General features: G+C 38.6%; 1 pseudogene; it reads right to left on the bottom strand.

Annotated features, from left to right (window-relative positions):
- Positions 1-5,268: 5,268 nt before the first annotated feature.
- On the bottom strand, positions 5,269-7,276 carry LOC128628326 (tripartite motif-containing protein 5-like; annotated as a pseudogene).
- Positions 7,277-8,210: the final 934 nt, after the last annotated feature.

Consider the following 8,210-nt stretch of genomic DNA (forward strand, 5'->3'; position numbering starts at 1 on the left):
AAAGCAATTTTTGCAACCATTGCTCCTCAGGCTAATGTTGCTTAGGCCCTTTCACAAGCTGATAATTATTTGTCAATTAAATGACTAATCAGAATACATTTTGCTGAGTGATATTTTTGTTGTTATATGTTTGTGGTGGGATAAGTATCTACTCTTAATATTCATTTCAGATGGGCAGCACTGTGTTCCTCAACTATTGCTGTTCCTGCAACATTTTATTTTCTAGTCCTCCATTTATAGAAAAGGTGCTTCCTATACAATCCTGAGTTTTTTTCTTTTCCTGAAGGTTGTGCCCATTGTTTCAACCTCTCAAATAACCCAACTTTCTCAGTCCTTGTTATTGAATTGTTCAGAATACTTGAGCCTTTTTTTTAAATTTATTTACACTATTAGGTACCACCCTCTGGAGAAGTTTAATTTATTTCCCCATAATTTAAAACTCTAAGTCTCCCTTAAATAGCAATCTTATGACCTTAAGGGTAGGTATCTTTTTCATTAAATTCTGCCTTCGTACATTAGTTCTATAATACGATGAAAAACCCAAGGAGGCAAAATATAGATTTTATTAATTACAACTTATATATTTCAACTCTTACAATCAGAAAATAATTAGAGAGGACTTCCGCCAAGATGGAGGCATGGGAGGAAACATTATGCCTTCTCCCACAACCAAGTTTAAAAACAATAAAGTTTTAGCAACAAGAACACAGCCAAACCACAGAAAATTGAACTATACGGAAGTCCGACAACAACGAACCATTCAGTCAGACCGGTAAGAGGGGCAGAACCAGCAGTGGAGCAGAATCTGGCAGGAAAGATCCCCCCACCCAGGTCTTGCAGGCAGCCGTGGGCAGATCCCAGGTGTGGAGTAGCAACGGGTGGACCCAGTGAGAGCACAGGGCCTCTCTCTTTCTCTCTCTCTCTTTCTCTCTCTCAAAGCAATGAAAAAAATGCCCTCGTGTGAGGATAAAATAATAATAATAATAATATAAAAAAGAAATATCTGTTGCAGGATTGTTAATTGAAGCTTAAATAATAATTGCCAAGCAAAAAAATTAAAATAAAAAGAAGGCAGTAGTGGAAAAGAAAAAAAGGAATTTGATTCATTTAAGAAGTTGAAACTAAGCAAATATGATGTCATTAACAGCTGTCTCAGCCAGCCACGTGGGGTCATTTTCGCCAACTTCCCCCAAATACAAAGATAACTTAATTAAAATTCCTGGAATATTTTTCAATTAAGTATGTAGAATAGACAATTATGTTTGGAACAAGCTTAGTTTAGGATAAATTAGATGATGACAGAGTAATATACCATGGAATCTAAGCTGGATAGAAAAGAAATAAAGAAAAAGTTAGGACTGGCATGAAGTTGGAATATGCATGGTAAGTCAGATATTTACATAAGACAGACTATAACAATAGGATAGGACTAAGTTTCTGCCTTCAGTGAGTTAATAATATAGGCATGGATACATAAATACACAAATAAACATAGAATTATTACAATAGTAGCATGGTAGAGCAGTACTTGCATGTGTATCTATCTTCTGAGCTGCCTGAAGGTCATTACAGACATTAAAGAGAATGTAACACACACACACACACACACACACAGAGCCTCTTATCTTATTATGCCAATTTTATTCTTTATATCTTATTGTTGTTACCTGAAGTCTTTTTATCTCTGACTCCATGACCCTATTAACAAGTGAATAGTTTCATCAGAGGTTTTCAAGGTGAGAAAGAGACTGAGAAAATAAACCACAGCAGTGGTTTACCACTGCCTTCTGCTGCACGGGTGTGGGTCCAACCCATGCGTGCTTGGATTCCTGGCATAGCAAATCACTAAATGCCTACAAAATATATGTGCCCTGTGGGGATTTACTTCTTACTTCCAAGTAATTGAATGCATTTATCTTGATTAAATGTATGGCTTCTTTCCATGGAGACTTTAAGGAAATAAATGTCTTATCCTGAGACAGTTTTTTAAGAAAAAAGCAGATGGTTGTACCCAACTCCACCCAATATATACTCTACCCACACCAAGATTTATTTTTGTAAAATAACAGAACACTTAGTAGGACAAAACAAAAAAAGGGAATATTACCCCTGCAATTACATGCTCAGAGAATCAGGGGGGCTCAAATAAAGTAAAAACAAACATAAATGAAATGTAAATAAGTGTAAATTAAAGGCAAGGCTCTGATTCTCACAGAAGTTGTCCTTTTCACTAAAGTCTTTCATTCCCTGCACTGATCCCAAGAATGATTCTTACATATAATCTCAAGGACAATAAAATTATTGAAGAACTTCAAAGCACAAAATGACAATTCTGTAAATTGCAAAATGATCACTCTGGCTTTTACCGAGTAAATGGATTGATGGGAGCAGGGTTGCAACTCCTTTAAAAAGATAACTTTGAGCCCTGGCTGGTGTAGCTCCACGGATTGAGTGCAAGCCTGCAAACCAAATGGTCAGCAGTTCCATTCCCAGTCAGGGCACATGCCTGAGTTGGGGGCCAGGTTCCTAGTAAGGGGCACACTAGAGACAACCACACATTGACGTTTTTCTCCCTCTATTCACCCCTAAATAAAGAAATAAATAAAATATTTTTTAAAAGATGACTTTGAAATGCTCTTCTAGAAATGGATAATAGATAAGGGCCCAGACAAATTAAGTGGCCATGACAAATGTGAGAATGAAATGTATTTGTCTAGTAGAATGACTTATAAGCACCTCAAAATTAAAGATTCAACTCAAATATTGAGTTAATTTTGTCAGAGGGGATGTAGGATGAATCAAGGAGAAGCCACAGGTTTCTTTTTTTTAATATATTTTATTGATTATGCCATTACAGTTGTTCTATTCCCTCCTCATTCCCCTCCACCCTGCATACTTCTCCCCCACCATTCCCCCCTTTAGTTTATGTCCACGTGTCTCAAGTTCTTTAGATTCTACATTTCCCCTACAATTCTTGCCCTCCCTCCTATCTATTTTCTACCTACCATCTATGCTACTTATTTTCTGTACCTTCTCCCCCCTTCTCCTCCTCCCACTCCCCTGTTGCTAACCCTCCATGTGATCGAGAAGCCACAGGTTTCTACCTTTGAAAATCATGTTTGTGGTGGTGCCATTTACCTTAAAGAAAGATGCAAAAGGAAGAGCACTTTTTAATGGAGTAAGTTAGTGAGTTTCCAGGTCAGTGTTAGAGTAATTAAGTTTCAAAATTTTATGAGCCATTCAAGTGAGTAAATATCTAGGAGGCAATTGGATAAATAATTCATAATCAGACAGACTTAGTTTTAGATTTTGAATCTAGTTATTGTCTTTCTGTAATTTTTATAAGTCTCTATTTCCTCATCTGTGAAATGAATTAATATTATCCTCTCAGGATTATTTTAATCAAATATATTTACTCATATACTTGTGAACTATAGAACAAAGGTATTGAAACTCCCTTGGTGTATGCAATTGAAAATAAATACAGAAGATAATCAATTCTGTGTAATCAGAGATTAGTAGGAAAGAAGAATAGCAAGTAAAGGACACAGGAAGAGGAATTAATAATGTATAGAATCAGGACTGAACAGTGAAGTAGTAAGTTTGATAGTTACGGTACAGCAAACTGATAGCTACTTAAAGATAAAAGATAAGGAGCTTTTCCTTTAATTCAAAACTGACAAACACAGGAATGAGTTCCATGTTACAAAATATCTAACCTTCAAACATCTCAAAATCAGCAGTAGAAAAAATGTGAAATTTAGTGCTCTTCAATAATCATCATCACCTTCTTCATACAAGTAGAAAGAAAACTAAACCAAGAACACCCATGATTTTTTAGAAGTCTTGAAGATTTTCTTTCTCCCCTGTTACTATTGCCTATATTTTGCACATGGGTGAAACTCTAAAATATCAAGTCAAAGTGAGTTGCAGCTTTATTTTTATGTCTTCCTGTGTTATATAAAATTTCACCTAAACAATTTTACCTAAACTTCTCATTCAGTGGCCCTCCCCACTCATGTTTTCTTCAAAAAAAAAAAAAAGGAAAATAAATTTTCCCTGAATCTGCTTGCTCTTCACTCCATAAACAACAGGATTTAGAGCAGGAGAAATGGCCACATAGAGACTGGCAAGTACACTGAGCATGTTTCAAGGGACATGGTGCCCAAATGATGAGCAAGGATGGAGAAGGCAGATGTGTAAAACATGAGGATAACACAGAATGAGAGCCACAGGTACTGAGGGCCTTTTGGCAGGAAGCCTGGGATGTGAAGTGAGAGACTGTATGGAAGATGAAGGTATAGGTAACAGCAATAAAGATCACATATGAACCTTGACTGATGTGGCTAAGTGGGTGGAGTACTGTCCTACAAAATGAGAGGTTACTGCTTTGATTCCTAGTCAGGGCACATGTCTAAGTTGTGAGAAAGGTCCCAGGTCAGGGGTGTATGAGAGGCAACCAATCGACATTTTTCTCTCCTTCTTTATTCCTTGCCTTCCCTCTCTCTAAAAATAAATAAATAAAATCTTTTTTAAAAAAGGCATATCTGATATAACAGTCATGTGAAACACAGCAAATTCATACAATTTGCTGATGGAAATGTCAACAAAAGAAAGCCGAGCAATCCCTATATGTTCACAGTATGAGTGTGGGATGATACGCATCCTGTAGAAGGGTAACTGCTGCAGCAGAAAAAGAACTGGCAGAATAACAGAGACTTCTGTATAGTTCAATTTTCTGTGGTTTGGCTGTGTTTTTGTTGCTAAAACTTTGTTTTTAAACTTGGTTGTGTGAGAAGGTACAGTGTGTCCACCTACGCCTCCATCTTGGTGGAAGTCCTAAACTTCTTTTTTTAAAAAAAAAAAAGACCAGAGTGAGATGGTTTCATTGGTGAACCAATTGAATAATTAAAGAATAAATAATATCAATTCTTTATCACTGCTTATTCAGAAAACACAGAAAGAGAAGTCTCAACTCATTCTATGAAAAAAAAACAAACTCTTTGATCATGAAGAGATATCTCAAAAATGTTATGAGCTACATACACAGTCCTATAGAATATAACTGGACACAATAGTTGTCTCCAAACTCAAATGTTTGCCCTGCAATTGATACATTAATAAGCATGAAATTTTCCTTTGTTATTCATGCATTACATTATTCCTAAAACCTCTGAAATAGATGCAGGAAAGGTTACTGCAAGACCAAAGAAATAGCAGTGTCACCATCAGAAACAGCACAGCCACACAGCAGAAAAAGCTTAGTCTTCATTTTCCTGAGTTCAGATGCTGGGGCTTCCTCCCAAGTCTTACCTACAGCATCTTCCTTATTGACCCCTGCAACCCACGCTCCAGCTCTGAAATGAGATCCCTCAATACCTGGCTCAGCTCAAGGGCTGACTTTCAGCCTGTTCCAGGACACAGAGAATATCTCCCTCCTCCTTCTCCACCTTTTGCAGCTCCTATTTCTCCTCAGTGTCCAGGATGACTCCCAATTGTTTAAAAACAATCCCATACACTTTGGCTCTCATTTTGTATTTGATTTTCAAGAATGAGAAAAAGAGAGAGACTCAAGCTATCAGGCAGAGACTGGGAGACAGAAAAAAAGAAGTATTTGATTCGGAAGTTCTCACAGGAAAGGGAGATGGAAGCAGAGGAGCATTTCTTGGGGTGGCTGATTTTTCCTATTACTTTTTCTTCATCGGATTCCATAATGGCCTCACGTCTGCATTATTCAGGCCAACCCTGCACCAAAATAAGACACCTGGGTGTGGATCAGCTTTCACACAGCTGCCTGGGACTGTTATGCCTCCTGCATTACTCCTGATTCCCACCCACCTCCCCAACCTAATTTTGAGCTTCAGGGAAAAGAACCACGAGCCATTGGCAATTGTCGTATGCTGGAAAAGTTAAAGGCTCAAAATGATGACAGAAATGAACACAGAATTCACTAGCCAGTCTCACCAGAGTGTCTCTCTATGAGAATCACTAACATAACAATATCTGTGTTAATTTGTGACTGGTTTATTTTTGCCCCACCCATACCAGGAAAAGGATAAAAAATGCCTAATCAATGACTGAATATATTGACTGACAAGGAATAGAAGGAAGGGTGGTCCTTGGGACTAAGACTTAAAGTGCTGCCCAGATTCTTGTCTAACTTCCTTAGGAAGAGTCTCCTGCTACCTCCCAGGAAGTTCTCTCTTCTCCAGTGTCAGCTTCCAACTTCTCAACTTCTTGGTGTTTCAGCCCTCAGCCTGTCCAGAGCTGCCTGCAGCTTTTCCTGTGAGGGAGCACTCACACCAGAGTGAAGCTATGGGCTTTCTCATCTTCGCAATAGAGGACAAAGTGGAAGAAATCAGTCCAATCTCTGAAGAGACTAGGGTTTGCAGGAACTGTGAAACCGCAGTTGAATCTGTGACTTGAAGGAAACCTGATGTAGCAAATGCTCTCTCTAAGAATTGTGAATGGAAGTCACAATTCCCATGTGAATAGAAGACTGGTTCTCTTTGTTCTAGAAGAAGAAACCTGATCCTGTAGGAAGGAAAGAACTTAGATCTCCATCCACCCAGGTGCCCAGTTACCCCACCTGCCAACAGAGCAATGACAGCTGTGCCTGTGGACCAAATGACCACCTGTTAGTACAAGCTATAAAAATATCTACTTGTTTTGACTCCTCTGCATTTAGTAATTGTGTGGGAGGCACAGAAATGTCTTTCAGGACTTAGAAGGTGAGCATAGGAAGAAAAGTGATCACAAGCCTCAGGGCTAGTGTGGCAAAGTAACTAGAGTCAATGCAAAGCAAAGATTTCCCATCAAGTACTATTTTCTGCCCTGTCTTTCCTCTATCCTGTCACCGTGTACCCCTCAGCAACCTCCTCCATGAAGAACATGTGATGACCTTGGTGTTCTTCAGACCTCTCACAAAGCCAGCAAATGATCTTTCCATCCTCCTTACAGAAGAGCAGGAGTTTCTCTCCATGGCACATATAGAGATCTCTCTTTTGCTCCTCCTCTGGGCTCAACTTGACCTCCCTGAGCATCTCCACTATTTGGTCACATGCTGATTAGGCCGCAGGTTCCCAGACTGGTAACTGATTTAGCACATAGGTCAGCTGCTCTCTCCTTGGCTGACCATGGATTCCTTATTGTTTGCAGTGATGCAGGCTTGGCAGAAGGTGTGCCCACAGTCCAGGCTCGGGGGTTCTGTCAGGAGCTCCAGGCAGATGGGGCAGGTCACCTCCTCATTTATATTATACAAAATGTCTAAAGCCATTGCAGTTATTCCCCTGCTCATATCTGTCTTGACATCCAAGTTTCCTCTTGATGGCAGATCTCAACTTGATGGGAAAAGTTAAAGGGAGCAAGTAAGAAAGGTAGACATAAAATTATAGTAACTGCAGAAATCAAGAACAGGGCAAGAACATATATTGAAGGACAAAAAAGAAAAGGTAGAGAGACAAGTAAAGGAGCTTGGTGACCTGGTAAAAAGGACAATTCATAATAATTTTAAATGTTTTAGTTAATCTAATATAAAAAATTTCATTTTTATCTGTGTGATGGTTGTTATTGTCCTTTACTTTTACTGAACAGAAGGATGACCTGAGGCCTTTCTATAAAGATCCTTGTGAAACTCAACATCTTGCTCACTTCTTTCCCATGTGCAAACACAGCCTAGATGATAAAAGCACCAAATCTCTTATGCATCTGGACTTTATTACCTGCTCTTCTCTCAGCATGTAATGCTACCCCTGGTATCAGTAGGAATCATTCTCATCCTTCAGTTAACTCTCTCCTTACATGTTTGTTTTCTTTTATGAGAAATACCTGTTCTGCCTTGCTTATTTATAGTGTAACCAATTGCTATCATTTGCTGAATGTTTAGAATGATTTCTCTTATTATGAAATGTGTTTGTATGTGTAACAAGAACAATCCCTTTATCAGATGTGTATATAGAGTAGATAAGTGACTTAAAAACATCATTTATCTTCAATACACAGGATGGGGATGAACCTAATGTATTCCAGGTTGCCCTTCAGAGATTTGTTCCTACCCCACTGAATTTATCCTTGACAAACAAAGGTAACTTCATGGACTCAAGATAACTAGATAATGGGAGCTACAGAACTGAGGAGGTCTAGACCAGCTAGGAGTTCCTGGAGAGTCTTGTGTTTGTAAATGATAAGACTTCAACTTGGCCTAGAAATAT

This window comes from Artibeus jamaicensis, unplaced genomic scaffold, assembly GCF_021234435.1.
Source record: "Artibeus jamaicensis isolate MK-2021 breed Jamaican fruit bat unplaced genomic scaffold, CSHL_Jam_final contig_69, whole genome shotgun sequence".
Taxonomy (NCBI): Eukaryota; Metazoa; Chordata; class Mammalia; order Chiroptera; family Phyllostomidae; genus Artibeus; species Artibeus jamaicensis.